The 20,627-nt window shown below is 41.9% G+C and overlaps 1 long non-coding RNA gene across 1 annotated transcript; it reads left to right on the forward strand.

The window, feature by feature from the left end:
• Positions 1-971: 971 nt before the first annotated feature.
• On the forward strand, positions 972-20,068 carry LOC146591467 (uncharacterized). The gene is made up of 3 exons (XR_014896765.1): positions 972-1,048; positions 1,239-1,341; positions 19,208-20,068. It is a non-coding gene; the product is annotated as an uncharacterized LOC146591467 (long non-coding RNA).
• The last annotated feature ends 559 nt before the right edge of the window (positions 20,069-20,627 follow it).

A 20,627-nucleotide genomic window follows, 5' to 3' on the forward strand; every position in this document is an offset into this window, starting at 1 on the left:
CTAATTTATTAAAATTAAGCTTGAACTGTATTGTTGTAGTTCTGCTGATTTCCTCTATTCTTCCTCCTCTAGTACTGATAATCATTTTTCCCTTTTTAATTTTATTAGATTCACTCTGAACAGTTTTCCACTGTTATTTAGTGTTTGCTGCTCAAATTGTAACGGCTGTGCTTGCAGGTGGAAAGCTCATGTTGTGTTGCCAAAAGAAGAAATGTTACCCAGGCAGCTGCTGTTAATATTTGCATTTGCAAGCACAAAACCAAGCTGCTTCCAGTGCTGTAACACTTGTCTAGAAGTAAAGGTGCCTGAGGAAAAAAGTTTGAGTGGAGGGGAGGGTACAAAAATATTCATGGAAAGTAACTATTCAATGATACTGTCAAAGGAGATATAATACTTGGAAATGTCAACTCTCTGCTTAGCAGATAGGAAACATTCGCTAGAGTCCCGTGTGTTAGAGGAGTTTCCTACTGGCCTCTGTTTGCTCTGTTCTACATTTAAGAAGCGATAACCTGAAATCCATGAGGGCTTTGTGGGTGAGAAACCTCTCTAGGTTGGTTGCTTTAGGGTTTTTGTTGGTAGGAGCCCTTGTAAAGCTGAGCTCAGGTGGGATGCCTTTGCTGACTGTTTTTTTGAACGTGGCAGAAGGTGGCCTTCAGTGAAAGGTTTGGTTCCCTCTTTGACTCGTAAGTCCTGACCGTCCCCTTGAGGGATGATGCAGAGCCCAATTTTGCATTCTGGCTTTCCCCAGAGAGGAAAGCCTGTTTCATATTTACCTTTAAAATCGATCCCTCTTGCTTAAGGGGAGATTTTTGAATGGCTGAATACTGTAGCTTGCATATACTACTGGTTTCTAAGCCCATTACAGATAAGGCTTTGCAAAACAAGCTTGTGTTTGGGGCAGATAAATGTTGTTTGGGGCACAGCACTGTTGAACTGAGATGTACCAGAGGGAACTAGAGGAGAAGGTAACATGTCCTGCAGGACTTCAAGGGGTCCTRCCTAGAAACCAGATGTGTGATTTGCAGGCAGCTTGGACTGGCTTCTCAGAGTTCTGTTGCTACTTGTTTTTCTCAACAAAATGATAATTCTTCTGACTAACAATGACTCTTCTTACATGTCAAACTCCTTTAAGTATATTGCTGTTATTAAAACATCTGCAAAATAAGGAATGCTGATCTATAGATTTCAATGCTGTCTTAGTTTGTCTGTAGAAAAGCATTGTTTCTTTCTCCCTATAGTCCAAGGAGTCCAGAGGCCAGAAGAAGGCTGTGCCCGAGTGATGGCCAATCCCAGACCTGCAGAAGGTTATCCAACTCTYCATCCCATAGCAGTGGGAACATGGTGAGTGGGGACAGAGCCTATGGGAATGTAGCAGACAGAGAGGGGACGTTTTGGCCATTTGCTCTTACCTGTGTTTCAACCTTTTTGAAAGCTGTGGTTCTGAGATACCATCTCTTCACTCTGAAGCTGTGGGAAAGCGGGTGGATGAGTGTGTAAATATAAACTGGCATAGGATGTGGTGCCAGTAGATGGCACTCAAGAATATGCAGCATCATTTCTGGGCTTTGGGGGACCAGCAGGGCTCGATGCGGTACAGGTAAGTGGTTTTCTCTGGCAGTTCTTTGTATTTATCCCTGTAAGAAGAGCTGTGCTGTGCATTAATCTGACGGTATCCAAAGGCATATCTGAATGCCCTGGAGGAGATGTGGTGTTTGAGGTGTCTATGGGCTGTGATTCGAACCGCTGGTGGGACCTGGCCACCTTGCATGTCTTGTGCCATTGTGCTCGTGCCCCAGCTCGTGCAGCCAGCGCCTGCTGTGCTGACCTGCTGGGAGCCTGAGAAAGTACAGATAGGTAGCGATACCAAAGCAGCTTTTYCAGTAATGGAAAAAATAAAATTCCTTTTACAAAAGGATTTGTGGCGATCACAGGACTGACTTTAAATGGAGACCCAGAGAGGTTATGGAGTCTCCTCCTTTGGAGATATTCGAAAGCTGTCTTGATACAGTCCTGGGCAATGTGCTGTAGGTGACCRTGCTTGAGCAGGGGGTTGGACTAGATGATCTCCAGAGGTCGCTGCCAATCTCAAGCATTCTGTGATTTTGAGACCTGGGTAAGCACTAACTCATCTCTTTTTGGTATTCTCATAAATCTTGATGTGGACATGACTTACCTCTTCCAGTTCCCCTAGGCAATTCCCCTAGTTTGTGCAAAGTATCTTGAGTCAGTCTGTAGTGTCTTAGGGCTTGCTCATCTTCACCAGATTGTTCGCGGTGTCTCTCCACAGACTCTACCACTGGCAAAACAGTTATGTCAACATAGGTGAGGCCAAGAAGACCTCCTTGTCCTGGCTCATGTGTTGAATGCTCCTTATCTCTTACGCCAGTTCCTGTACTGGCTCCATAGCAAATGATCTATTATAAACAAAAGCGTAGAGGCACATCCAGTATCCTTTAGAAATAAGGCAAGACGCTTCCCAAGCTATCTTCAAAGCTCACAAAATTTGCACCAAGTGTTTATCACTGGGACTGGTAACATTATAATTGTTACTTAATTTGATGAATTCCATTTTATTTTTTAATATAATTTATTTGACAAATTTCTTTCATTGCTGCTCTTACACTGTCACAATAGCTAAAGGAAGAGACTTTCAGGGCAAAATTGTGCTGAGTTGCATAGATTTAGTGATTAGTGTCATGTTCCTTTTCATACTCATTAACTTGAAAATGTTCTTGCAATTTTCTTCTAGACTAGCTTTTAAAGTACAAAAGTAACTTCTATTCATTTCAAGCAGCCTAGGAGGAACTGCCTTTTTCAAGGCACTAAATTAGGATGCAGACTGAGAATCAGTAAATAGTATTCAAATCAATAAATTTATTTAAATCCTTGATTTAAATAGTATTTATCTGTTTTACTTCCATCTTTTGAAGAATTGGGCTAAATCAATGAATTAAAAAGCAACTCTCTACACTGCCTAACTGTTGTAGTTGGTAAATAAGTAATATGATCCTAATTCTAATCTTATTTGCTTACTTATACACTGGCATAGTTCCATTGACTGTAAGGAAACCACTTTCTATTTTACAGTATTTTGCACAGCTTTCTGCACTCTGTACCACTTATGTGGATTTGCTTGCACCCCGTCATGCTGACACAGGCCTGTTTTGGGACAGAGGTGTGTAGATCAGACTGAAATGATATTGCATAGCCACATCTATGCGGCCCGGCGCTGAACCAAGTGCTGATGCGGGGTGGATGGCTGCAGACTGTGCTGGCACCGTGCTCCTCTGTGCGCCCAGCAAGTCCCCGCGCTACCCTCCAGCCTCCTGCTGCGTTCCCAASCTGCTTTCCAACCAAGACACCTTCCCTCATGTGTTCCCATGCAAGCTCTGCTGAGYTTTCCAGCTGATGTCAAGTAATGTTTGGTTTTTGTTTAGCTTGTTATTATTATTATTTTATTATTTGTAGGCTATGCTCTTTATCCACACACCTTATCCATTGGTGTGCTTGATACCAAACACATCTGTTCATCCTCTAAAATTAGTTGCAGCACAGGCAAATTTGTTGTTGGCATCATCTCCAATCTGCTGGAATTAAGGCTCTTTATTGGGGAATATCAGTGGAAAAACTGTTCTCCTTGGAGAGCTGCAGATGGGATTCCCTCAGGATGCTGTTAGAATCAGTGTTAAGGGGTTCTTGCAGTTGTTATTGGATATTATTATTGATAATGCAGAGTTGTGCCTAGGCTTGTGGCCTCAGCAGAAAACCCAGAGCAGAGGCCCAGCTTGCCCCGGAAATACAAAGACCTCCAGCTTGTGAGTTCATTTATTTTCAAATGTGTTATCAGCTCTTGTAATAAATATTCAKCTGTTTTTGTGGCCCAGTAAACAGGCCTCAGATCCACGCGGTTTAGCCTACGGCACCCTATTCCCTTTCCAGCTAAGACTCCAAACTTCCCACACAAGAGAGAAATAAAAAAATAAATAATAATAATAATAAAAAAAGCAATTGAAAAAAGCGATATGCCTAAAAGTGGTACCATCAAAAGCTGGCTGCAAGGAGACCTCTGGACCAGTTGGTGAAAATGGGCTGTAGAGGGGTGGGACTCATACAGTGCTTCTATTGCCAATCCAGTAAGGAGTGGGTATTTCTATCTTGCTCTTAGCCATAAATAGTTTTTCTAAGGCAAAGTGGAAAAGCACAGGTGCAAAAGCATGCCAGGCTTTTTCTCCAGGATGAAGGTTTGAGCCTGCTTAGTTCACATCCCCTGAGTATGGAAAATGACTTCTAAATTCTCTTGCTCCTCTTTCCCAGGCCCCTTTTTGGGGCCAGGTTGTAAGCTCATTTGTCCAAACAGTAACCTAATGAATAAGCCAGTGACTATTCCAGGATGTGAAATCTATACCTTTTGTCTGCTGTTCTTACTCAGAGCAGGAATTTGCCCCACTGGACTCTCTTGCATCTTAGATGGGCACTGGCAGCAGTCATGCTGTTCCTTTGGCTTTGCAGGAGTAGGGAGGATATTGTTTGTTTTGGGTTGTGGGTTTTTTCAGGTAAGCATTTACAACCCCTTTTTTAAATAAAGGCTTCCTGCACAAATAACTTTTGCATGCTAACTTCTTTTAATATAATCAAACTCTCTATTCATGAAAACAGCTCTGAAGAAAACATCCCATTCAGTAAGGGCAATTTAGGCTAGACATCAGGAAAACCTAACTAATGATTAAAATAGTGAGGCACTGGTATAAGTTGCCAGGACAGCCTAAGGAAACTCCATTATGGGAAATCTTTAAGAATAAGTTTGGCAAGTGTTTTCAGGAATGATTGAGATATAATTGGTCCTGACTTGGAGCAAGAGAATGGACTGGATGATTTCTTCTTGTTCTGTATGATTTCCAAGAGTTAAAAAATAAAAAGTTACAATTAAATGATTCAATGTTACCAAATGTTCCCTCCCCACTTTCTAAGGGATTTTTTCACTAAATTTCAACTGAACGTGCAAATAGTTGAGCACACTTTGTGATTTATGTCACATGTCAAGGTCTAAACCTCTTGAGGATGTAACTCCACATCCTTAAATACTTAAATATTTTTCCTTCTCTCTTATTGCTTAATAAGTTTGGTGTATTGCTAACAGCCACTTTGAATTGCTGTTTCTCCACTGATGCTGAAATCTAGGCAATTATAGTGAAAAGAGCACAGTTGCAGCCACCTTGCATGGTAAGGCTGACCAAGGCTCAATTTCCACAAATAACAATTAGAACAAAGTTTTAAGCAAATATTATTCAACCGAATTTAAAAGGAAGAGCAGAGTATTCAGAAAATGACTCATTGTGAGGGCGAAAAGCATGCACTATCTTGAAATGTTGTCTTGAGGGCTGTTTTATTAAATACATGCGGGAACTGACTAACAACAAAACTGATGCAGAATGCTGATGGTATTTTTGACCTTTAAAACCTTTATGAAAGTTGCAATTTGCTCATTTTTTAGGAAAGCGATAATATTAGTTGTTCTTTACATTTGCTTCTTCAAACAGGCAGATATGTTTGCAATTTTTAATGATCAGAATCAGCATTTTAGCTTTGTATATTAAAGCTAGATTACTTAAAATGGCCTGTTGTATCCAAAAGAAGACACTATACGGTATACTGATTGCTTCCTGTTTCTGTCATTGCAGTGATGGACAGAAGAGAAAGAAATCTTAAAATAGCTGCGTGTCATACCTAAAATTCATATGCAAAGGCATTTTTTATGTTTTGTTTCCCTCTCCTCAGCTATAGCAGTCAGTTCAGATGTGAATGTTCAGAATAATCACATATCCCAAATCAGAAAAAAAAAATGTGCATCATCTTAAATATATTTAACATTTCTTTTGTACATTTTACTTAGGTTGAGTGCCTGCAAGTTTAAACATTACTGTTCAGAATAAAAATATTTACGCTGACAGCAGGAATGAATGTCCATAAAGGGCTGTCACAAGTTTTGTCAATGACCTGCCGTTACCCGAATGCTGTCTGTTGCAGGAACAGTACTCCGAGTTGTCCAAGGTGCCAAGCAGCTCTTCTGGAGGGCTGCCCATTTGGCACTTGATTGCTCATTAGCAGCTTCTCTTTGTGAAGATAAAGCTGGTAGTCATGGATGCACTCCAGGTCTGAGGAACTGAAACCATACCTGGGGAGAAGCCAAAGTCTGGAGTCAGATGAGGTGGGGTAGGTGCATGTGCAGAAGCCGGAAACTTTGTACATGATTTGTTTGAAGGAGACTGTAATGCTGTGGAGAAGGCCTTTGCTCTTGGGTGAATATTGGCTGGAAGGTGGTATTTCAGTGGCACAAAGTAGTCTTGCTCAGTGAAAGCTTTGGAAGCCTAACGCAATACCCAATGAAAACTGCAATACTAATAACAGATATACTCTAGTTAATATTTCCTGATAGAGATGGGCCAAAGCTTGAGTTACTTTCCAAATCCCTCTGACTTTGCAGGTTGGAATTAAAATAGAATATTCATGCAAACCACAAAACTGATTTTGGCTTTAGAATGTGAAAAACTTGCCTGATGAGTTTTTGCCAAATAAAACCACCCTGGGTTTTATTTCATTGCAGTTTTTCCAAGTGAGGATACTTTTCAGAAAATGAAATCCATTGACCTAGGCCTGGCCAAGAAATGAGTGAGGAGTGTACAAAGGTTGTAACCATATAACTTTAAAAACCTCTAAATCCACGGCTGTGTGGCTTTACTGAAACCATTGTAGCTCTTTCTTTGACGCTTGTGAATTTTCAGCCAAGATCACATGAGAGTAGCAAAGCTCCTTTCCCATCTAAGAGCTATCTCAGAATTTCAAAAGTCTGTGAAACACAAATTTGTAGATTGAGCAGTTAACAACACTGTGTGCAAGGCAGCTTTCTGGCTTTGAAACAGCTATGCCCAGTAATTGCCCCCCTCATTTTGGCAGGGGGAGCAGAAGGACCCAGTACCAAATACCCTTGGTTCTTACAGATCAGACTTCAGAAATGCTAAGTCTTCATCAAGTCCTATGGTTCTCCAAATTCAGACCCCTGCTTTCTCTGTTCACTTCACAACATAGGTTAACTATAGGGAGTTTATGTAGAGAAGAACTTGAATTCCTGATGAGAAAGTAGTTCTCCATTTCTAATCTCAGATCTTTATGCAGAATTCGTGTGAATTGACTAGAGCTCACGTATGTGCATATATGTCTTTCATAGACACTAGAAAGAAGTATCTATGTATGTTTTTTTTAAAAGACATCAGAGAGAAAGGACTGTGTGCTTCTGAATGTCTGTTTGCCTTCAAACTGGAAATAAAGAAAAAGAGGACCTGAATTTTGTCACTAAGGTAGCATTCTATTGCTTTCTGTAGCTTCCGAGATTTTCCTATGTAAGACTTAGCAGCCACACATTAAATGTTTTTCAGGATCCAGTTTCATCTATGCTTTATCTTTCCAGCAGCAACAGACTTAAACACATTTTTAAAAAAAAAAAAAAACTTATCTGCTGTTACTTTTTCATAGACTCACCCCAGCATATGTCTCCCTTTCCCTCTGTATTGAGGTAAAAGGCTAATGAGGAAAAGAACAAGACGATTTACAATATTCTGTTGTCATAAACATCTTAAGTGTTGAAGAAAGAAATGAAACCTTATTATTACRGAAAAACTTAGGTTGGAYGGGACCTCTGGAGATCCATGGTCCAGCCTCCTGATCCAATAAGATCAGGTTGCCTAGGAACATGTCCAAAATAAGTCCTTACCTATAGTTTCTGTGAGTCACTGACAGCTCTTTGATATAGCCATGATTTTATTTTGCAGATTAAAGATACACCTCAGCAATAAAGTTTTTAATCAAAAATAGCTACTATTCCCTCTAACTGTACCTCTATTTTGTTAACAAATACATTTTCTATGTGCCAGAGATTTCTCTAGCATCCAGTTTCTGCCATGCTTAGCAAATGTGCACCTTTCTGTCCCTGAACCCCTCCTTAAGGCTTAGCAAGATGAGTTTCCCTTCTCCTCCCTGCATGGAGATGAAGTGACCTGCTTTCTGTCCCAAACTGGACCAAGAGGAAGTCTGAAAAGTGCTGAGCTATTCCTTCCTCACCTACTAGGAACTGAACTCCACAGCTCTGCAGCATCCCACTGGAACCACTCGTATACGGCTTAACTTGGCTGAAAGCTTCATGAGCCTGAGTGAATTTGGGGTTTGTGATCATATCCAAAATTGGATGTGTTTTGCCAGGGTTTTGCTATGAAAATTGCTCACAGCTCCATTGACTGGCTGTGTTGCCTCTGCAGTGTCAATTCTATCCCTGGCTGACACCTTTGATTTTGGAAGTTGTCTTCATTTTCCAGAGCAAAATATGTACATTAGCTATTTTTGGGTAGTGTATATTTAATCTCCTGCAAGAAATGGAGCAATTCACTTGTTCCTTATTTCCAGAGCCATTACATTTCTTTTGGTGACAGCTCCAAGAAACAAATCTGTAACTTGTTTGTCTTCATTTGGGTGATCAAAAGACATCTGACCAAAAATCCACTTCTGTACTACCAGGAGGAAAATAGCATGCAGTGCCTTCTAGGTGAGGTAGTTTCTTTTTTGTCTTGGATGAAATGGAGTGTTAAAAAATAATTTTTGAATGGTTCTAATACCTGTTTGGAAATCAAATTAAATTTTACTTACTGCATGTTCTTCATTTTGTCTGGTCATTGTTTTATGTTTAGTTGCTGATAAACTGTGGACTTTGCACCATGTAAAGTGTATTTAGACTCTTAGCTCCGGTGAAAAATGAGTTGTGTGTGCCAGTATTGAAATGTGCAGGGAGAAATCTGGGACAGTCACATGGGCTGCCAACGGAAATAACTGATGGAAGATTTTACTGTGTTTAATTGAAAACACATAAAGTAGAGGCATATATTGTGAGTTCCTTCTGATGGAAAAGTGACAGAAAGTACGTAGTGACTTCAGAGGGGCTGAAGCACGCAGCCAGGGAGATTCGCGAGCCTGTCTGCAGGCTTACCCTGCCTACGTGTACTAGGGGAAGCTAGACCGYGTGCAAATTACGGAGATGATCTATACTGCTAATAGTTCGAGGGGCCTCTCTTTCCAATCAGAAAATATGAACCTTGCTAGAGCGTTCCAAGCTCCACAACGTGCAGTTCGGCAGCAATTGTAAAGTCCTGATGTTTTTGCAATTTGATTTTAAAAAAGAAAAAAGGGGGGGGGGTAAGAATTGCTGTCCTTTAACTGCAAGTTGGACTTTGAGAGTGTGTTGTTGATTTACTGCCGTGTGTGCAGACGAGGTGGTTTGCAGGAGGGAATGCTACCTTCAGTGGCACTACAAGGATATCCTCAACAACGATGGGGTGGCGTTCTCTTAAATACAAGGTCGTGTTTGTGGGYTGAGGCTAAGTACAGGGAGCTCCAGATGAGATTAGTATTACTTAGGTGAAAGCAGCAGCAGTCAAGATCTGGACTTGGGGCCAAGGTAAATAACAAGTTGAAACAAGGTAAAGAACATAGGGTCATGCCACTGGAGCAGTGCAAAAATACTGGCTCCGTTACACGCTCGGTACTGATGAAGTAGCTCTAATGAGGAGACTGATGGCTGAGGCACAGGCTAATGTTGTTTGGTCTCGTAGAAATTAAACCATTTGCTCGTAACAGTGCAGGATCACACATGTGGAAATAACGCTGCGGTGTTTTGTCAGCGTTTTTTGGTCGGTTTGCTGGGGGCTTGGGGGGGCTTTTTATCTGTTAATTGCTTTTCAATAAAAGTTATTTATAAAACTGGAAAGCAACGGGATTTTTGCAGAAGTTCTTGAATTCGTTTTTAAGGACCGTGGCGCCGAGCCGCCCCGAGCCCCCGCGGTGGCCGGGGGAGGCGGGCCGCCCCCTTTCCTCCCCCGGGGCAGGGGTTGCCTCCCGCTATCCGCTCCTGCGGGACGCCTTCGAGGAACCTTTCGCCGTCCAGTCTACCTTCCTAAACACCCAAAGGAACAGCGCTGTCCCTCGGTCCCGCGTGCGGGAGCYGGAGGACCTTCCCGAGCCGGCTGTCCTCGCCGCTCGCAGAGCTCCTCCTGGTTTCTCCGGCGSGGGCTCATTTCCTCCTCTGCTGTGCTCGGTGCTGGGGCTAGGGGTGTGCTCAGCGACAGCTACTCTGAGAGTTCTTACCACTAATAATTTCCCTTAGTGAAATCATTAATGTAGATTAGAAAAGCACACTGAGAAATATTTTATCTTCCCTTAAAAAGTGACATATTTTGTTCTAAACTCTTAGCCTGATGAGGAGTCACAGCAGAAAGCACTGGCATCATTTAGATAGTGAAATAGGGAATCATTGAATAACCTTTGAGTTTCTAAATCTGGCTACAATCGGCAAATGAGTGTGGGAAGCGCTGATAAAATAGATTTCTCCATCTCATATCTTTTTGTTCAAACTCAAAGGCTGTTTCAAGGGTTAGCGCCGTTCTCCAGACCCCGAAGGCAAAGGTGAAATTTGGGGGTGTATGTGAATGCTCTGCGGGTGCTTTCTGTAAGCTGGGCAACAAAATCCTGGATCTAGAGAAAAGTGGAAGTAACCAAATAACTTTTAAATTCTCACAAGGCAAGGGGGGTGGGTTCTTCTTTCCCCAGCTCCTTTTCTCTCCTGCATGCACGCACAGATGCATGCTTCTCCAGTTCTCTAATTTACTCTGAATCAATCTGCTGAATGGAAGTAGCAAAATGAAAGAAAACTGGTATTTACTGCCTGATATTTAACGAACCTTCTGTGTGACATGCATCTAAAGCTTGTGCAATAATGCTAGCACATCTGTTATTAGAAACAGTTACCAGTGGGAAATAGGGAACTGTATATTCTCTATGGTTACCCACAACATAAGAGCTGTAATATGAAACACTTTGGGCTAGTGGAACAATTCATTACCTCAGAATCACAGGAAATAGAAGTCAGGTTTTTAAAACCAACAAAAATATTCACACTAAACTCTGTTCACCTGTCTTTGCCCTTTATATTGCATCACTCCGTGCGCCTCTTGCTACTGTCTGTATAATCATTTGCATTTCTCACATTTCAGCTTTTCTTTCATGCTACTCCATTTTCCTAAGTTATTTTCCCTTCCTGCGTGAACAAGCCGTTGAAGTCAGCTCTCCGAGGCAGCTTCTCTGCCCTTTACTAACCATTCTGGATCTGATTCTCCCCTTGTGATTGAGGTCCTAGCGATGGGCTGTCAAATCTTGACACTTGAAGCTTGCAACAAACGCAATGACTTTCCCSGTATATAATTGACCCTCGTAATGCAGGAGCAAAGCTTTTGTTTTGCTCACATTAGCCAAGTCTGATACAGTATTATAGGAAATCCATATGATTATTCAGTTAGCAGCTCAGACTCTTGATGAAAACAGATGTGGTCTTGCGCTGAAAAAAATCGTAGCAAGCTACTACTTTATTGCAGCAATAAGCCTGTCACACCACTATGGTGGGAGGTGACTGATCTAGTTTGAAAGGTGCGACAGAAAATGATTCCACGTAATCTTCGTTAACAACTAAATATTTTATCTGGCAAATCTCTGAATTACAGATCCTTGTTATCATTTGTAAATCCTTGATACAATACAAACCTTATTAATTAGCATYTTTTCACATGTTGTGAGTTAAGAAGCTGAGTGCTTTGACTTAAAATTCGATTTCATAAGCTGCACTTCTGGAATCGTTCGCCTCCAACACACTGAAATATTTCGACCTTACAGTTAGGCCAGTAAGCGTTGTTAGTCSCTTAGATAATACATAAAACTAACTTATATATATGAACCCTTGTTTACAGCATTTAGATACCATTCTTTGGGATTTATGTAACATGAGAATGATGCAAGACAGAAAAATCATTCTTGCCAAGGAATGTACACTGCTTTAAAAAYACTCATAAAAGGCGTAAAATACCTAGAATTACAGATCTGACCTCTGTCACCTAGGATGTAAAAGGAGAGCAAATTCTGGCTAATTTTAGTTACRTGACTTTTAGTGTTGCTTAACTACAGCTCTAGCAAAGTGGCGATATTCAGGTTGGAATACATTTCTGCCTCGGAGTAAAAAAATTGATAATATGCACTTGTAATTGCTGCTTTATTGAAAAGCCTTTGAAAGTTTGCATGGACACCCACTCTTCAAGTAAAGGATTTTGGCTAAGTAATACACATTAAGTAAGTAGGAAAAACATCCGTGTCTTAAAAACTGATAGTGCTATGCAGAAAGCAAGAAATCTAAGATTTCTGTTTGGCTTTGCTTCAACTGTCAGAGACTGCTATTTCTATTTRCTTGGAGGATTTGTTCTCATCTGCTATAAATTCATTTTTAATTATACTTCCCAGAATTAAAAGTGAGACATTAATGTACATATATGTATAGGAAAGCTAGGATCATGATCTGTCCTGTAAATATAAAAATTCTAAAAGACAGGCTTATTTCCAGTAATTCTTTAGCAATAATTGCCTGAATTGTTCTAACCTAGCCTCTGTACGGTAGTTTAAGATGACAATGACGTAACTGCTCATTCCCATCCATTGGCCGTGCACAAAAGGTATTTGCCAAAGGAAGCAAAACAAAGTAGTTCCTGCAGCTTCAATCTTTGATGTTCTGTCCTTAGGGAGCTTCTGGAATTAACACAGAAAAGTCAAATAAATAACATAAACATTTTCCAGTCTTGAGTTTCACTTGATTAAAAAGGAACAGATACTAATTAGTGATATTAATTACGCATAACAATCTCAAATGAGTCCAATATAAACCACTAAATCTAAAGCGTTTTATTACTAGAGTACGAAGCTGTTTATTTTTCTTATAAGGTAAATAAGGAATTTGCATCTGCTTTTGCTCAGAATTAAAACTGTTTGTAAGTCCACAAAGATGTTGCTGCTTACACTGAGGTGTTGCTTTTCCAAGATCTTGCAATGACACTTTTGAGCAATGCTTTGAGTATGGTGAGCTCGCTCTCAGCTATTTTGCCTCGTAGTCCAGCGCTTCCACAGCGGAGCCCTTGTAAAAGTGCCTTCCTGAAGAGATGCGTGTATAACTGCTGATCTTCAGCTATTCCAATTTTCTTTTGATAGTAAAAGTAAACCAGATGACAGCTCTCTGTATGTTTAAACATAAATGGCTATTCTTATGCTGAGACATATTCTGCAGCAGCTGGAAAAATGTCGTTTATTCCTTTAGGAGCCAAAGGTTTGATTAAGCAGCTTGATGCTGTTTCTTTCACTTGTACAATGCAATGTGCTCTAGTAGCAAGTGCGTTGGAAATGATATGCAGGTGTATAACTTGATTTTGCTCCAAAAAGCCCATAAAAATTGCAAAGCTAAGGAAATGTGGCTGGCGTTGTTGTGTACTCCTGGCACCAAGTGCCTACAGAGGTGGTGCTGCATGCAGACATACTGCCACGTACCGTTTGGCGTGCGATCGCTCGGAGGAGTTCAGATCTCTGATTTAAGACAATACGGCTAATTTCATCCTACGCTCGTGGCTTACTTGGGTTTTCTTTTCTTTAATTCCTAACTCCTGTAAATGCAGCTGTGCGTGGATTGACCTGTTTCTTCCCATGCTGCCTTCAGCCGCGGTTTTGCCGGGGGCAGCCCTGGTGTTTCGCGGCCCTGGTGTGGCCGGAGGYGCCGGCGGGCGCAGCGTCCCCGGCTCCCGCGCTGCGCTGGCGCTGGAACACCCAGGACCGTGCTTCGTGCGGGAGGACGCTCAGGCTCGGAAAGGTTTTCTGTTGTACAGCTCAGGTGGGGACGAACCTCCATCCCCAGGGTAACAACTGTCCCTGAGTTCGAATCTGTTACAGCTCTGTTAAGTTTGAGATTAGTAATCTTCCCACACTTGCAGGCATGTTCAAAAGCCAAGCGATCCCTCTCTGTATTCTAGAAAGCACAAGATTGACTTTAAAACTACAGTAATTCTTCATAAGGCCACCTAGGTTTTAGACTTTTGGATCCTCATTTTCAAGCTCAATTTTTCTCTGCAACTATCAGGGCTGAAAACATATTCTGCAGGAATTCATTTTAAAAAATCCTCACAGACTTAAAGAGAACTTTTTAAGGAGCAAAATCCGTATCTTAAGATTCTGCTAAAATCACATGCTAGTAAAGCTAGTTATGTAGTTTACACACTGTTATACATTTGCAAGCAAGGACTCTTTCTGACTCTTCAGCCAGTCTCTCCACAGCTGGCCTTGCGAGGAGCAGACGTTCAGCCCTATCCCCTTTGGATGCCTCTCCACAGCCCCATCATTTACTTGTCCTGGATACAGGTCTGCAAGCGCTCAGGGACCATAACTGCAGTTGTTGCTGAGGAGTGGAAACTTTGACCTGCTTCTCCCTCCTGATAGTGCAACGAACCCATGGATTTTGCTTACAAGAAAAACATCTCTTTTCTCTAAGGTACTGCTGGATGCAGGAGCATAACTATTGAAGCAGAAGACTGGTTTTGCCTTATTAACTGTAACAATTTTTTTTCCTAAATATAAGAAATACTTATGAGAGTAGGTAAAAACTTAAATAGAAAGACTGGCGAATCTAATTTCAAARTTGTTGGTTTTTTAGAGCTTGTGTCCTGTGAGTACTGAACTATCACCTCTTCCCCAGCATTTTGGAGGAGTTTTATAGATCATGTGCACCCCCATGTCAGCGTGATGCTCTCCGAGATATATGTCTATAACGCTTCCCAAACCTAGCGACTGGTAACTGCTGAAGTTGGGAGAAGCAGTAGCCTCACAACCTCTGCCTTTGTATGGGTTAGATCAGGGACCGCACTGARTTTAACAGTGAAGAAGACAGTGAAAGCACAGGTGTTCACAGGAGGAAAATAATTTTCCTTTGAGAACTCCATCAATGAATACCAAATAYCTAAGTTTTCTGTAAAGTCCTCAAGAGTGCTAGTTAATGGGCACATGATTTAATATCACAGTTTCCAAAGTTCTCCATGGAAAGTGTGCAAGCTGCAGGACAGCTAACTCTGCAGGATTAAGTGGTATCTTATGACCACCCAAGGAAACACAGAAAACATTTAGTCCAGGTCTACATTACAGACTTTTTCCAGTATGACTGTGCTGGGCATAGGGATGGCGGCCTGTGATCTCTCACCAGCTGTGCTAGCAGAAGCATGCTATTTTTTGAAAGTATGTAAGAAGAAATGTATGCTTATTTTCTTTGGACTCCTGTAAGTGTCTTTGACAATCATTGCTATAATGTTGTTTGTATAAGCAGAGGTACCCGTATACGAAGTACAGAAATATTGCTACATTATAAACATGAGAGCCATGTTAAGCCTGAGATCCTCTTGAGTATCTATGGGATGTTGCCATTCTGCTGACATATGGTAATGTTTTCTCCCAATAATCTCCTGCAGAAGAAGTTCTGGGCCAAGAAGTCATACATTTAAATTCCATAAAATATATAGCAGAGTTTATAAAGTTATTAGAACAAAAATGTTTTGGGGGATCTCATTTCATTGTACAATATGCGGCTTCAGCAAAAGATAGCTGTAAACAGATATTCTAGCTGAATACAAAACCCTTTTTAATGTTTATTCTGACAATCCTAATGGTGGATTTCAGCCAAAATGTTTGTCTAGCTTCATGCCTTAAGGTTTCTACTTCAGATTCACAGCTGAATGTTTTCCTGTGTGATGGATGACTATTTAAAACTGCTGCTCTCTCCAGTATTCAAAATGCCAAAGTCAGTTTTTGTTGCAAGCTATAATTTAAATTTAGAGCCAGATTCTGCATGTACTTCATGTCAGTGTTTATATATGAGAATCAAATCTTCAAGGCTGTCCTAAGCAAGAGTAAGAGAAGAACAGAATCAGGTCCTTCAGTTTTCAGTTAAAGAGTAATAAACGATATTATTGTGCATGTAGTAAATAATTATATTTGCTAAAATAATCAAACTAAGGCACTATCACAATCTTTATGGCAATTAMAAATCCTCTATATTAAAACTGCTGCCTGTTTTTGCTGTCTACAGATCTAACATGGGGCTTGAGCCTCCAGAGAAGTCAAATGGCAAAAGCTTCATCTGACTCTTGAGTACGTATTAATGTCTCCAAAGGCCAAGGGGTGTTTCAGGAGAAAGATACAAGCAAATTGCTAAAACTGGCTGGGCAATGAAGAGTTAATCAATGCAGTTAGCTGGATTTTGTCAAATGATGAGACACAGAGTTTTGGTATCAACTACGTTTGGCTATCTTATATTGCACATTAGCAGGAGTAGTAAAAATAGTCTTTGGCAGCAAGAGCTGCACCAGAATTCTGAATAGGTAAAATTCTGAGTCTCGGGTCTGGCCAGACTGCTATCACATTAAATATTTACAACCCTTTGCCGCTAGCGAAGACCAGACTACCTACTGCGGTGTGGGCAACGGCAGCTATTGTCCGTCTTCTGATGCCAACGTTAAATTACTTCATTCTCCATGTGCACAAAGCAGGATGATACAAAATGATGTGGGAAGTGTAAAAAGAAGTAGATTTTAAAAGTAAATTGAAACAGAATACCCTTTCAAAGGCCTCAGGAAATGCTGCTGAACAACAGGAGCAGTTAGTACAACAGCATAGCAGAGGCACGGTTATTGGGACTGTTGTGTCCATCAGATGTGTGCTCTGGGTATAACCCTCTACTCCTCCCATTTCTGTGAAATGTAAAACACAGCTCAAGGTGGTTGATGAGAAATACATAATGCAATAAGGGGCACCTGAATTGCTCAAACTMGTGGCTGTGAATTTATACTAAGCTTAAATTTCACAGAGATTCTTTTACTTATTTAGATTTAATCTAAGTCTAAATAGAAAAGGCAATCCAGTTATGAGATTAATACAAACTTTGATGTATTTCCACTGAATAATTGATTAATGGTACATGCTGTTGTTACTGTTGTTATTTTTGTTGTTATTATTATTAATTATTATTATTATTATTATTATTATTTGGCTACCTGCTTAGCTAGCCATCAAAAATAGTATGATTCCTTTGTTGGGTTTCTTTTCAGGATCTTTCCAAATACTGTTTTCAGAACTCAGTCTTCTCGGTTCTGTGAGACTTGGTCACTTTGCAAGCCCCTAACTCTCCACGGCTAGGTGACGATCGGCAGTACACTGGTGATAGGAAATACGTTGCATCAGAAATGCAGCTTYGCTGCAGGTTCTGCAGTCCCACCACGCACAGCACGTGCGCTGTGTTGGGTCTTTGTCTCCATCCCATTGCAGGCAGGCAAATTTGGAGCATTAGGACTTGAAAAGCGCAAAGCTGAGTCATACAGGGGCAGGTGGCCCTCAGGCTGGGTCTTGCTGAGGTTGGTGGCACAGTACTGAGGACTTGGGAAAGGTGTTAAGAAAACACAACTGCARAGGTTTCTACTTTGACATTACTGAATACAATTTTATGTTAAGCAAACTTTTGCGTGCATTTTATTCCAACCTCTGTAACCAAACCTAAACTAACTAAATCAGGCTTTACMCAAGAACATGTATTTGGGTTTGGTTCCTAATTTTAAGGTTTAGMTAAAACTGAAGAGATTTGTTTTTTATCATCAGTCTTCATTACTAGTTGGCATCTAACTCAAGAATGAAAGCCGACTGGCTGCTCTCCTTAGCTAATTTATCTAGGCAAAGCAGAAACATCTGATYATTATCATGTGGCCTTCCTGACATGCTGGTTAAAGACTCCGTGAACAGAATAGGGAGAGATGGTTTTAATAACCTGTACAAAAGRATTTTCTGGGAGTAAAGGTGCTTGTTTAGATAAAGAGTGCGGCCCAGCGCATAATCTCTCACTGAAATCCTCTGGTTGCCTTGCACGGCCGTCAGCGAAGCAACAGCTTGCAGCTGCGAGGCTGTCACTGGGCAGAGGCACCTCTGCTCTGCCGGAGATGTGGGCAGTCATTCAGCACCACCGGTGCTTCGACAGGGACCCTGCAGTAAAAAACAACATGTCATATAAACTCCCTGGCGATTCGCAGGTTCCCAGCCCATTGCCCTGAGCAGTCGCTGCTCATTTGTCTGCGCTCCCACCTCTGTCCTTCAGCTGAAGGCACCCAGCAGCCTCGGGGAGACTGGCTGCTGCTGCCTGCCTACATGCAGTACTAAACATATTTCATGGTTTCCAGGGACTGGAGCTAAAAATGTCTTAACTTATGGTTTTCTGTTTTTCATAAGTTTGAGGTTTTCAGAAACTGATGTTTTCAGACTGTTGTCATCTTCATTTATTTTCTGGTTTTGAAAGATCTGAACTTGTATATCCATCCTTAAGTCTGTGCCTGTCTGCTCAGCACTTCACTGAGCTGGGTTCAATATTGGTTATTCTGCATGGGAAAAGAAAGGATTTCTATGCTGGAGTGAATGTGAAGATGGCAAAACTCTCTTGAGATAAACAGAACTGCAGTTTTGTCTGGGTTACTCAAAGGAAAATGTGATAGAAGATTTTAAAATTTTCAAAAATGCTGTTGTGGGAAAGAAGAGAAAGGGCTCTGTTTCGGAAATTTCTCACACAAATGATCCAAATTATTTGATCAATAACCTGTTCCCAGAATGTTCTTCTTCCAGGGGAATTTGCAATAGCGCAGTCAGTGGTTGAGAGTGTAGGAAATTGGACACTTAAACAAACAGGTTTTTTAAGAGAAATGTGAAGAGATCTATTGATTTCAGCGTGGTGCTCGCACCTGAAAGATGAGGTGAATATTGCTTGAGACAGTAATGTGGAGAGGTGCGAACAGAAGCGCACATCTGTGCGAACATTTCAGTGGCTGTTCTCACCCCCTCTTCCCCAGCTCCAGCGACAAGGCTGCGGCGTCCGTGTTGTTTCCTGTCTATGAAATTATTCTGTGAAATTATTTTGGTTGTGATCAGAACCATGTTTTGAGCTCTACGTCTGCAGACAAAAGCAGCCTACTGTCAGCCTTAAATAAAACGTGTTTGGAATGGGGGAAGAGGAAAGGAACTTGAGTGCCTTATTTCCAAGAATCCCTAGCTGAAATTAGTCCAAGTCTAGGACTTTAAGTCTCTTCTGTATCCAGCTGAAGAACACAGTTTTTCAGAGCATTACAGGTAGACATGTACATTTTAGATTAATGAGAGAAGTTATSCTTCAAACAGAGGGAGCCTCAGCTTCGCTGTAGGAGAGCTGGTGTTCCCCATCAATACAATTCTTCAGCTCCAGGACTACCTTGATGGCAGGGCTAACTGCCTCGGCACGAGGATGGCAGTCGGGCCACGAACCTCCGTCTCCGCTGGCCTCGTGGGCTGAAGATGCTCTCTGCGGGCAGGAGGCGATGCTGCGGGGAGGCGAGGCCGGAATGCAAGCTCCTGCCCACCACGTTCCACGTGTGGCGTTGAAGGAGACGTTTGTCCAGTTGCCTCAGTTTCCCAGCTGTACCAGCAGTGCAGGGAGGATGGGGAGATATTAATATTCTCTGTGCTGGAACAAGGAACAGAGGAGTCATGCTCCCCACTATCATAATGTTCAAAAATTGAAGTACCTGCGGTACTTGTAATTCGAGGTCTGCAGACAGGCAGTTCTGGTATCCAGCTGAGGGGAGCAATGATGTGGGTACATTGACTACTAGTACAGTTTGCAGAAAAGAAAACCTATCAGTACATGACTCTCAAATTACCTTGCTTGCGTTGCTGAATCATCTAACTTATCATGCAGTTGTTTAGATGCTCACTCCTCCAGCTTATCATTTTCTTTTATTCCATTATATTTTTTCTGTTCTTTCCCCTAGTTCCCAATGATCTCATACAAAATTAACTGACATTGTGTTTCCTAGTCTTTAACAGCTATTAAAGCAGCTTTAGCAAATGATTGCTAAAAAAGTCTTTTAAGCCTCCCAAACATAATCATGTATTAAAAGAATAAAGGAAATAGCATGCTGTGTTAAAGTGACTTCACAGGCTTATTTCTTTCTACCAATTAATGGTTTTGAATGAAGCTGTAATTGAGCAATAACTAACACTGAAGATAGATTGTCTTATCTCGCTTGTTTAGATCTTGTGCATAACTTTTATAACAATACTGAAGAATACTAATAACACCATATTATGGTTTCTGCGACAATCTCAATTTGTTTATTAAAATAACTGCACTGATCCATAAGGCTCCTAGGAAGTCAGCACGGTTTAGGAGATAAAGGGTTCAAATCGGGACTACGAAGCGCTCGGAAGAGCCGGACGACGGAGCRGAGCCCCCGTCTCGCTGCTCCCTGTGCGCTCCGCTGACCTAGTGCCGGCACGAGGATGACGTGGTGCGCCGGAGCAGGCAACGTCTCCAGCCTCAAGCCAACACCGGGCAGTGGAGGAGGCCTTCCAGGCCCCCTCGCGCTCCGGCTGCGTCCCGCGGCTCTCCCCGGAATGAGGCGGGCCAGCTGGGCCGGGGCAGTGATGCCACGCAGCACCGGCCATGTTGGACCAGCACCTCGTGGTCCGCGTGGCACCTCCGACCCTCCGCGTCCCGACCGGCACCTCGTGGTCCGCGTGGTGCCTCCGTCCCTCCACGTCCTGACCGGCACCTCGTGGTCCGCGTGGCACCTCCATCCCTCCATGTCCTGACCGGCACCTCGTGGTCCACATGGCACCTCCAT

Source organism: Rhea americana, unplaced genomic scaffold (assembly GCF_003343005.1).
Source record: "Rhea americana isolate MKP2758 unplaced genomic scaffold, rheAme1 scaffold_37, whole genome shotgun sequence".
Taxonomy (NCBI): domain Eukaryota; kingdom Metazoa; phylum Chordata; class Aves; order Rheiformes; family Rheidae; genus Rhea; species Rhea americana.